This window comes from Diadema antillarum, unplaced genomic scaffold (genome assembly GCF_040938485.1).
Source record: "Diadema antillarum isolate AM-2024a unplaced genomic scaffold, OU_Dant_1.0 seq00001084_RagTag, whole genome shotgun sequence".
NCBI classification, from domain to species: Eukaryota; Metazoa; Echinodermata; class Echinoidea; order Diadematoida; family Diadematidae; genus Diadema; species Diadema antillarum.
The window spans coordinates 232,902-245,415 of record NW_027271904.1 but is presented as its reverse complement, the minus strand read 5'-3'; the positions used below and the strand labels follow the sequence as shown (position 1 = coordinate 245,415).

The 12,514-nt window shown below is 45.9% G+C and overlaps 1 pseudogene; it reads right to left on the bottom strand.

The window, feature by feature from the left end:
* Window positions 1-256: 256 nt before the first annotated feature.
* Window positions 257-10,823, bottom strand: LOC139743470 (uncharacterized; annotated as a pseudogene).
* Window positions 10,824-12,514: the final 1,691 nt, after the last annotated feature.

Here is a 12,514-nt window from a genome sequence, read left to right as displayed (position 1 = left end):
GGCTGGGTTGGAAAACTACTCGGGGTAGGGAAACACTTGTCGGGGACATAGGCATCTACTATTGGGCAGTTGCCAGGGACAGTGATAGACTCAGGGCTACTATTGGTCACCAGCACCCTTACCTTTCCAATCGCACCACCTGACAATTTCTGTACTCCTGGGGCTATGTGTAACCCACTTGGAAGTTTGCTGTGGGGATTAGACTCTACGAAAACAGTCATTTCTTCCTTCAGGGGATTCCTAATTTGGGCAGTCATTACCAATTTGGAGTGGGGAGGTATTTGCCACCAGGGGACACCTTCTCTTGTTTCGATATGCTGGCGTAGATATCCCTGCAGGTAGCACTTATCTGCAATGACTGGGCAAAGCGTGCTCCAGGCATCCTCCTACAAGATTCAAAACAGTGCCTGAAAAGTCCTGAATTAGTGCCAATAATCACTCTATGGTCACAGGGACGCTGGGGGTCTGGTACTACAAGAGCTAGCGTACTAAACTTAGTCCCTGTGCCAGCAAATGACCGTTCAAAACCTATGTTGACGTAAGCCCAACCCAGATAGGGCATAGTCCCATCTCCTCCATGGTACAGGACTAGGTCACTCAGTTCATGCAATTCCCTATCTAGTGTGTCGAAAAGGCTCTTGTGTATAAGAGTGACCTGAGACCCACAATCAAGAAGGCATTTTGTCTCCTTTCCATCTATCCAACATTTTGGGTTGATAGCATCTCCTACTAAACCTTCAGGAACATCGTTCTTGGAAACATCAACTTTAGAAACAAGTGGGGGAGAATCTAATTTTTGGGGTCCCTGGTTTCCCCTTCCCAGGCGCCCTTTCTCATTTCCCTGGTTGCCAAGGATGTAGTTGATAAGTTTTTTGCTCAGTACATCAGGGGGGCAGTATTTTGACAGTTTCTACTGATGTGGCCCTCCTCTCCACACTTGAAGCAAAGAACACCAGTAGCACTCTGCTGGGACGACTGAGGTTTGGGGGATTTTTGGTGGGTTGGGGTGCTGATGGAGGTACTGGTTGGGGAAGGACATTGGGTTGAGGGGCTGTTTGTGGTGGCAGAATAGAGGGCTCTACCTTACGGTGGGCAGCCTGATTTGGTTTTGTGCTGACGGGGGGTCCTGGGGAACACAGAGATTTCTTCACCCTCTCCTCTTCTTCCTGCTTCCTCACCAAAGACAGGAGTTCCAGGAAGGACGGTGGTTTCTCCAGGCGCTCCCTGAGCTGTAGGTTTACTAGGAGCATTTCATGGTAGAGAATGCCTCTGATGAACTGTCGGAGTCTCACCTTGTTGGCGTCATGTGGCTTGACAACTCCTCGCCTAACCGCATGGCGCATGACTTCCTGTAAGCGAGAAAGATACTCAGAGGGAGACTCACCTTCAGCCTGGACGGTCTGATGAAATCTGACAAAGAGTTCATCATCCGTGTCAGTATCACCAAAAGCCAGATCCAGCGCCCTGAGGTAGTCTGCAGAGCAGGCCTGGGGGTTCTCGCGCCTAAGGTCTGTAATGATGCTCGACGCAGGCGGACGCAATGACTCACGTATGCGCTTGCGCCGCTCAGCATCATCCAGAGTCTGCCACTCCTCCATCTGGCTCTCAACGTGCTCTATCCAGATGGGGTAGCTATCCTCATCACGCGCTGCTGTCTTTGCACCGGAGAAGCATCGCAGTTTCCGATACCCAGTGGTCAGCCCGCATCGTGCAAGTGAAGCTGCTAAAATTGGAATGTCTCGATCAGGGGAGGACATGGATGGTTCACTGTTACCAGGGGAAGAAGGTGGAAGGTTGTTAGTGATGGGGATGTCTTGAGACTGCTTTTCTCCATTCCCTAACCAAACCTCTCTCCCTCAGGTCCTTGACACTGACCCTGTTTCCTCTGACTGGTCCTAAACCGTCCAACCGCACTACTCTGCACATAGTCTCCCCATCTACTGGAATGACAACCTGTGCCTGTAATCCTAACATAGCAACTGCATCTTCGAATTCACACAGAAGCAATGTTTCCCCTGTATTGGGATCATCCCGTCTTAACACCTCAAGTAATGTGGGATATAACTCTGACAGTGCCAGTGCAAACACCTCTGTTGGCACAGTCTTTACACCTGTTGCAAGTAGGAGGGCATTCTCTACTCTAATCTCCTCCTTCTTGCACCAATCCTGACCAATCTGCTTCAAACTTTTACCTGCCATCGCTTTGTTTCCTACACACGAGTGTTGGCTCTTTGGTACAATAGAACGAAAATGGTGAATGTAACAGTAACAATCAACAATAATAATCAAGACTCAGTTTCGGTAACATGTGTCACCAAACAAATGCAATTATACAATTAAGAAAACAATGGTTCCCGGACAAGCCCCCAATTTATGTAACCCGAATGTTACACTCCCGAGTTCATAAATAAAGAATATCACACCTGGGATTAAGTTTTGACAAAATAATCCAATGACAAACTTTATTAGCTTATTTGTCGTTCAACAAAGTACATCACTCAATTCAATTTGTTCACAGACTCAATTGTAACCTTTGTTACATTAGCATAACAAAATATTTGCCAGTGTATAACGATGATTCGACTCGTTGCTGTCTCTTTGTCTCTCTCGCCGGTTATCCTGTCGACGAGCCCAGAGCAGTCACAAACCAGTCGTACACGGTAGCTGATGCAATGCTCAGTAGCCGTCAGTCACGCTGAACCAAGCAAAGGCTGGCCAAAGCTCTCATCCAAATATGTATCTAGTCAAAAGAGTTTATAAGACACAGGACTTTCCTAATATTGTGTCTATCTGATCAATAATATCTCCTCAGGAGTATGGAAGTCCACTCCAAAATCTGATCTGATACATTGTCTTTACTTATACTTGCCTCATAAACCTATATGAGCGCATTAGACAATACAGATACAAACTCCGATCATCAAATGTTTGTCAATTCATTTTGACACACAAGTGCTTACGGTCAGTGTAGCCTCTCAAACTTCAGTTTAACATTTCAACATTCTGAATATTATGCAACACTGTTGCCACAAATAAAGCTTTGATCTATCTGATCGACCTGGCAGAGTATAATTGCTTCATTTGGGGTCGCCAACTATTTGTGACTCCCAGTTTGAGTGGAAATAGTGCTCAATGCATACAATAATTACACTGAGCAGTTGTACACATGTACAGTTAACATGTATACATTATAAAGGGCATGAATATATATACAACATTCATATACTCACAAGCGCACAGCTGTCCCTCACATTTAGTTCTTTGCAAGGTTCTTCACATCTAGTGGCTAGTCCTCCCCCTCTAGAGTTAAACTTTCCACAATTCAATAGTGCAGTGACCTCTGCCACTCACAGCCCAACGGTCAGTGGACATAAATCTGTCACTCCAAACGAGAAGGGGGGTGCTGCTGCACATTGTAGACCTCAATGTTCTCTGAGTGTGAGGGTCTACAGGGCATTTCAATATGCATGCATTGAATCAAACATCTGACTTGTAATTCCAAGTCAGTTTCCCAATTTTGTCTGTCTAGCAATGAACTTGAGTCTATGCAAAATCATGTCCATTCATAAAACATTCAAAAAGCAAATACATTGCAGTGCATTGTAATCTCATATCTTCAAGTAATACACAAGCATCAATCATCGATCATCATTACATTTGGCATAACATATACTAACTTTGGAATTTATATACATAGTAATGGAGTTTTTCTTAACACGCAATCTCCAAATCTCCAAATGGTTGGAGTTCATGATTACAAATACTCTCCAATGCAATATACAACATGAGAAATACAATGACTTACCTAGTCAAAAGAGCCAACACTCGTTTTCACTACAGGTTGCTCCACACGGCAGTCAATGGATGTACATGCCACCACCAATTGTATCACAGGCACATAAACTTGTATATAACAATACAGCTGATGCTTGTGAGGGTGTACCAGTATTTTGTGGTAACCTCTCAGCAGATGAACGTGTGTGAGAAAACTTTCTGGATCACACAGTCGATGTAACAAGCAAAGTGGATGCAGGCCTCAAAGCGCTGGCAGGAAGCAGATATGCCTATTTGCTCCAAAGCTATGGGCTTTTATACTTTTCTAACTTTATGTAAAATGTTAATATTACAAACTTTCTCGAGAAAATCAGAAACTTCCAGGAAGTTAACTGACCAGCAGAAATATCATTGGTTCATGTTTCTATGACATCATTCAAAGTCTGCCTCATTGGCTAGAGGTCACTCATTCCCCTTGACTTCCAGGAACATTACTGACGTACTGACCATCCACTTGGCCAGACAAAGTCCTAACATTGACCAAGGGCAGTAACGACAGGCTTTCCAGTCACTCTCGAGCATTCTGGCTACAGGGCTTTAAAGTTGCACTCCTGTGACCTTGGTCACTAGAGCTGCTGCCTAACCAGCATAGCTATATAACACATTGTTTATACTCATGCAAACACTGACCTAGTTAACATACTAGACAAATCATACAGCATAAGTCATAAAAAGCACTCAATTAGGGTATAGAGACATACATCTCATTTGCATTAATGATGTATTAAACATAACCACTGCACATACATATCTCTTATGCTGAAGTGTGTGGATCACACTTTGTTCTGAACATATGACATATCAAATAATAATCTTGCAAACAGTCATACCCTTACAGCCATTGTATATAGCACAACAGTATCTGTAATATAAAATGTAACACGAGCAAAGTAAATCTAGTAATGTATGGAGTTACTCTACTTTAAGGCACACGCAAAGCTAGCCTAAACAGTTCATTGGAAATGGGAGGGGGGCAGGGAAATGGGAAGGGAAAGGAATAAGAGAGGACAGAAATTGGGCTAGACGTGCACTCTACGTCATTGTCACAGAAAATGTTGGTCTACAGTTAGAACCAGTCCACTCTGTATAGGCTTTGCCCATGGTAGGACACTGTCCCTAAATCCCAAAGCAACTACTACTTTGTCCCAGAGAGAATGACCTTCCTCTTCTGAGACATGGTCCTTTCATTTCTCTTGATGTGCCTACACACCAACAAAAGGGAGGGATGCTTAAAACAATATCCCTAGACTGGCTAGCTTGCTCTCTCCTTGAGTTTTATTACACCTACATAGTCTAACACCAGCAGGGGCGTTTCACAGGGCTTGACCAGTCTCAATACACACAGGCTTACAATTGGACATTGGCTACTGGGGTCAAAGGCTGAAGGGGGGTTACTAGTACACTGGTCGAGGGGTTGTTGGAAAACAGGTGGGGTACGGACGTCACAGGAGGGATGAATGGAGGGGTGGTGATAACAGTGACCATGGGTTTTCCAAGGAAGTAGGAATCTAGTCTGACGACATTTCTGGAGAAATCTTAGTAACCCAAATTTTGGTGGGGTTACATCATCCCCTTTCAAACCAAGGTTCACTCCTGTGAACCTTAGATTAATCAAAGCCAAAGATCTTACGCTTCAGGTCAGCAAAGAATCCTGATGAAGTTGCTTGCCTAGCACCAGAGGGTTCACCAAGGGTATCGTACTGCATGCGTAGCGGCGGCCTTGAAGAGCGAGTCGAGCGCCTGATGGATTGCGGGGCAGGCTCTGAATCGATTGCTTGGTTTGCATTTTGCGCTTGCTCAGACTCAGGTTCTGCTGGAGTATGAGGGGTGTTACCTCTGGACTCTGTGTCTGGGGGTAAAGGGCTAGTGTTTCTACTCACTTCCTCCATGCTCTCCCCTCTCAAATCGGGGACTGCATCAACCGGTGTTGATCTACCAGAACCACTGGATGTAACTGTGGCATCTATGCTGATGTCACCGCCAGCTTGGTTCTCTAAGTCTGAATCGGTTACTGTTTCCTCAGTAATGGGGTCAGGGGATGAAACGGAACCAAGGGAAACACCTGTGTCACTCGCCACATCAGTTGCGTTGACCTGTTCAGGGATCTCGCTGGTAGTCTCAGAGGGAATACTGGGAGGTAGGGAGGGGACAAACTCTGGCGCATTTACGTTAAGTCCTGAATGTGGGCGGTTAATGTGCTTGCGTACATCGAAAAGCAGAGTGATTTCTTCGTCACTTGAGTCTGAACTGTCAGACTCTTCCTCCCTCGGAGGGGCAATGGACCTTTTGGAACGAGTCCGATCAGCTGGACTCTTTTTCTTACCTGGTCTCTGGGTCTCTGAGTTATGGGCTGGGGCCTCATTCAAGTACTCTATGGGTAGGAGAAGGTTGCGGTGTAGGGTGCGTGTCCTACCAATCCCGTCTTCAGGTGCAACTTCGTAAACCGGCATATCAGGGTTGAGTCGCTTTGTGATGACATAAGGGTTCGCATACCATCTATCAGCTAATTTCTGCTTACCAGTCAGTCCAACGTTCCTAACTAGGACGCGATCGCCAGGTTTCAGGCCATTGGCTCGCACTTTTGCATCATAGCGGACCTTGTTGGCACTGGCAGACTTGCCGGATGCAGCTGACGCAAGTTTATATGCTCGCGTAAGTTGAACGCGCAAACCACTGACGTACTTCACGTGGTCAGTCCCAGTGAAGTTGTCAGGGCTAGTGCCAAATCGCAGATCAACAGGCAGTCTAGCTTCCCTACCGAACATGAGGAAATAAGGTGAGAAACCAGTACTGTCATTCCTTGAACAATTGTAAGCGTGTACAAGTGCACTTACGTACTTGCTCCAATTCGCCTTCTTCTCCTCCTCCAGGGTCCCTAGCATGTCCAGTAGCGTCCTGTTGAACCGCTCAGGCTGAGGGTCTCCCTGGGGATGGTAAGGAGTTGTCCTTGATTTCTTAATGCCAAGGAGCCTTGACAGCTCATGGATCACTTTACTCTCAAAGTCCCTACCTTGATCAGAATGAAGGCGTTGGGGCAGACCATAATGTACAATGAAGTTCTCCCACAGGACCTTGGCGACAGTGGCAGCAGTCTGATCCTTCGTGGGGAAGGCTTGTGCGTATCGTGTGCAGTGATCCGTCACTACCAAGATAGACTTCTTATTCGAGCGGTCTGGTTCTAGGGAGAGAAAGTCCATGCAGACCAGCTGCAGTGGGCTGGTTGTGTGAATACTCACCAATGGGGCTGCTGGCTTTGGAGGAGTCTTTCTTGCTATACAACGAGGGCAATGCTTGACCCACTCCGTAATGTCAGCACTCATCTTTGGCCAGTAGAACCTGTCTCTAACCAAAGCTATGGACTTCTCGATCCCAAGGTGGCCAACACCGTCATGTATGCCCCTCATTGCCTCGACATGGCGCCGGACAGGCAATACTAACTGGTGATGCCGGTTGCCTAAGGCGTCAGTGAAAGTTCTGTAGAGGACTCCTTTGCACAGAACTAGCCTGTCGAACTCGCGGAGTATTAGGGCAGCCTCTCTTGAAAGGCCGGTATAAGACTGCGGCCTCTCCCCACGTTCAACATAATCCCTGACTAGTTTCAGTTGGGATCTGCCTTTTGAGCCTGTGCCCAGTCTACTACATTCAGGTCTGAGCCCTTTGCATACAGACCTGGGATAGACTCTGCACTGGCACACAGGGTCTCGACGTATGGCTGGCTTTTATGAGGAGAGTTGGCTGAAACATAATGCGTCTGACAGAAGGCAGAGAGTGTAGACACTTTCTCACCTGAGTCTGACGTCTCATGCAGCCTTGCCTCCAGATCACTAATCTTGCACTGCTGGCGATCCTCAAACTCCTTGTCGAGGCTGGGAGGATGTGGTTTCCGTGACAGCGCATCTGCTTCAATGTTCGTCTTTCCTGGCTTATAATGGATGGAAAAATCAAAGCAGGAAAGTGCAGCAAGCCATCTATGTCCTGTGGCATCGAGTTTTGCCGACGTCAGGACATATGTTAGTGGGTTATTATCTGTCATAACCCGTGTACCTTTTGCTGCATACAAGTAATCCCTGAATTTGTCGGTGACTGCCCACTTAAGAGCAAGAAATTCCAGCTTGTGGGCTGGATAGTTCTTCTCACTGTGGGACAGTCCCCGACTTCCATATGCCACTGGACGAAGCTTACCTCCATGATCTTGATACAGGACACCACCCAGTCCATCACGGCTGGCATCAACATGGAGCACAAAAGGCTTTGACAGGTCTGCGAAGGCTAAGACTGGGGCTGTGACCAGACGATGCTTCAAAACCTGAAAAGCATTCTCACACTCCTCAGTCCAAGCATCACCAAGGGGGTCACTTGCCTCTCGTGCATCCGGGCTCGGATCTTTCTTTGGAGGTGGACGTCCTCGCTTCCTGGGGTAAACGCACCCACTTGTAAGTGAGTTCAAAGGACGGGAAATCTCGGCATAGTCCTTTATGAATCGCCGGTAATAGCCAGCGAATCCCAGGAAAGACTTGACATGCCTCACTGTCTGTGGCCTGGGCCAGGTTCTTACATCGGCCACTTTGTCTGGGTCTGTCTGTACCCCAGCCTCGGAGACTACATGACCAAGGTACCTAACCGACTGACAGCAAAATTGGCATTTTTCTGGTGATACCTTCAAGCCAAATTGCTGCAGCCTATCCAGCACCCTAGCCAGTCGCTCCTCCATTTCCTCCAGCGTCTTGGAGAAGATTATCAGGTCATCCATGTACACCAACACCTCTAACATGTTCAGACCTGACATGCACTTCTCCATTAGCCTTTGGAAGGTTGCTGGTGCTCCCTTCACCCCTTGGGGCATACGCTCAAACTGGTAAAACCCCAAAGGGCAAGTGAAGGCCGTTTTCTCCTTGTCAGTTTCACGCATCGGGATTTGGTAGAATCCCGACTTTAAGTCGATGACAGAAAACCATTTACTGCCACTCAGGGAATCAATGGCCTCCTGTATCAGGGGCACTGTGTACTGGTCGGGGATGGTACGAGAATTGAGTGTGCGGTAGTCAACGCACATTCTTAAAGTACCATTCTTTTTCCGAACCAGCACAATTGGGGAGGCATAGGGACTCTTAGACTCCTTAATTATGTTGTTCTCCAACAGCTGTTGAAGATGTTGCTGCAAGTCCCTAAGATCAGAGGGAGGCACCCTCCGAGACCTCTCACGGAATGGTGTGTCATCATTAACACGAATCTGATGCTCCGTATAGCCTGTACTGCCTAGGTCAAATTCATGCCTGGAGAACACATCACTCCTCTGCCTGCACTGACTGAGCAGCCTTTCTTTCCACTCCGGGGAAATCGGGCCTCAATTGATGGGCAGCTCACTAACGTCAATTTGAGGGGAAGGGGTGTTATCGCCTACATTAGCACTTACTTGGGAATGGGTTGCCTCGGTGTAAATGTGAGGCTGGGTTGGAAAACTACTCGGGGTAGGGAAACACTTGTCGGGGACATAGGCATCTACTATTGGGCAGTTGCCAGGGACAGTGATAGACTCAGGGCTACTATTGGTCACCAGCACCCTTACCTTTCCAATCGCACCACCTGACAATTTCTGTACTCCTGGGGCTATATGTAACCCACATGGAAGTTTGCTGTGGGGATTAGACTCTACGAAAACAGTCATTTCTTCCTTCAGGGGATTCCTAATTTGGGCAGTCATTACCAATTTGGTGTGGGGAGGTATTTGCGTGCTATGTCCTTTCTTGGTCCTAGCAGTGCCCAATTTGCCACCAGGGGACACCTTCTCTTGTTTCGATATGCTGGCGTAGATATCCCTGCAGGTAGCACTTATCTGCAATGACTGGGCAAAGCGTGCTCCAGGCATCCTCCTACAAGATTCAAAACAGTGCCTGAAAAGTCCTGAATTAGTGCCAATAATCACTCTATGGTCACAGGGACGCTGGGGGTCTGGTACTACAAGAGCTAGCGTACTAAACTTAGTCCCTGTGCCAGCAAATGACCGTTCAAAACCTATGTTGACGTAAGCCCAACCCAGATAGGGCATAGTCCCATCTCCTCCATGGTACAGGACTAGGTCACTCAGTTCATGCAACTCCCTATCTAGTGTGTCGAAAAGGCTCTTGTGTATAAGAGTGACCTGAGACCCACTATCAAGAAGGCATTTTGTCTCCTTTCCATCTATCCAACATTTTGGGTTGATAGCATCTCCTACTAAACCTTCAGGAACATCGTTCTTGGAAACATCAACTTTAGAAACAAGTGGGGGAGAATCTAATTTTTGGGGTCCCTGGCTTCCCCTTCCCAGGCGCCCTTTCTCATTTCCCTGGTTGCCAAGGATGTAGTTGATAAGTTTTTTGCTCAGTACATCAGGGGGGACAGAATTTTGACAGTTTCTACTGATGTGGCCCTCCTCTCCACACTTGAAGCAAGGAACACCAGTAGCACTCTGCTGGGACGACTGAGGTTTGGATGACATGGATGGTTCACTGTTACCAGGGGAAGGGGGTGGAATGTTGTTAGTGGTGGGGATGTCTTGAGACTGGATTTCCTGAGCTCTACGTCCTGCTTTTCTCCATTCCCTAACCAAACCTCTCTCCCTCAGGTCCTTGACACTGACCCTGTTTCCTCTGACTGGTCCTAAACCGTCCAACCGCACTACTCTGCACATAGTCTCCCCATCTACTGAAATGACAACCTGTGCCTGTAATCCTAACATAGCAACTGCATCTTCGAATTCACACGGAAGCAATGTTTCCCCTGTATCGGGATCATCCCGTCTTAACACCTCAAGTAATGTGGGATATAACTCTGACAGTGCCAGTGCAAACACCTCTGTTGGCACAGTCTTTACACCTGTTGCAAGTAGGAGGGCATTCTCTACTCTAATCTCCTCCTTCTTGCACCAATCCTGACCAATCTGCTTCAAACTTTTACCTGCCATCGCTTTGTTTCCTGCACACGAGTGTTGGCTCTTTGGTACAATAGAACGAAAATGGTGAATGTAACAGTAACAATCAACAATAATAATCAAGACTCAGTTTCGGTAACATGTGTCACCAAACAAATGCAATTATACAATTAAGAAAACAATGGTTCCCGGACAAGCCCCCAATTTATGTAACCCGAATGTTGCACTCCCGAGTTCATGAATAAAGAATATCACACCTGGGATTAAGTTTTGACAAAATAATCCAATGACAAACTTTATTAGCTTGTTTGTAGTTCAACAAAGTACATCACTCAATTCAATTTGTTCACAGACTCAATTGTAACCTTTGTTACATTAGCATAACAAAATATTTGCCAGTGTATAACGATGATTCGACTCGTTGCTGTCTCTTTGTCTCTCTCGCCGGTTATCCTGTCGACGAGCCCAGAGCAGTCACAAACCAGTCGTACACGGTAGCTGATGCAATGCTCAGTAGCCGTCAGTCACGCTGAACCAAGCAAAGGCTGGCCAAAGCTCTCATCCAAATATGTATCTAGTCAAAAGAGTTTATAAGACACAGGACTTTCCTAATATTGTGTCTATCTGATCAATAATATCTCCTCAGGAGTATGGAAGTCCACTCCAAAATCTGATCTGATACATTGTCTTTACTTATACTTGCCTCATAAACCTATATGAGCGCATTAGACAATACAGATACAAACTCCGATCATCAAATGTTTGTTTGTTTGTTTGCTTTTATTTCTGCATTCAATCAGATGCAATTTGAATGCAAACTTCAAAAAGTACAAAGACAAAGAATAACAAGTGCAGTGAAATAAATCGAAAACAGTACATAAATAGATTCACATAGGTGATTGCATTGAGCAACGTAGATACACAGCAACATAAAATAAAATATACAGTATTTTTCAGTAAACAACAGAGATAATTGAATGCAGGAGACCACCATCATAAGCGATGCAGGAGACCACCATCATAAGCGTTTGTCATAAATGTTTGTCAATTCATTTTGACACACAAGTGCTTACGGTCAGTGTAGCCTCTCGAACTTCAGTTTAACATTTCAACATTCTGAATATTATGCAACACTGCTGCCACAAATAAAGCTTTGATCTATCTGATCGACCTGGCAGAGTATAATTGCTTCATTTGGGGTCGCCAACTATTTGTGACTCCCAGTTTGAGTGGAAATAGTGCTCAATGCATACAATAATTACACTGAGCAGTTGTACACATGTACAGTTAACATGTATACATTATAAAGGGCATGAATATATATACAACATTCATATACTCACAAGCGCACAGCTGTCTCTCACATTTAGTTCTTTGCAAGGTTCTTCACATCTAGTGGCTAGTCCTCCCCCTCTAGAGTTAAACATTCCACAATTCAATAGTGCAGTGACCTCTGCCACTCACAGCCCAACGGTCAGTGGACATAAATCTGTCACTCCAGACGAGAAGGGGGGTGCTGCTGCACATTGTAGACCTCAATGTTTACGAGCATAGCCTCACTTTCTCTGAGTGTGAGGGTCTACAGGCCATTTCAATATGCATGCATGCAATCAAACATCTGACTTGTAATTCCAAGTCAGTTTCCCAATTTTGTCTGTCTAGCAATGAACTTGAGTCTATGCAAAATCATGTCCATTCATAAAACATTCAAAAAGCAAATACATTGTAGTGCATTGTAATATCATATCTTCAAGTAATACACAAGCATCA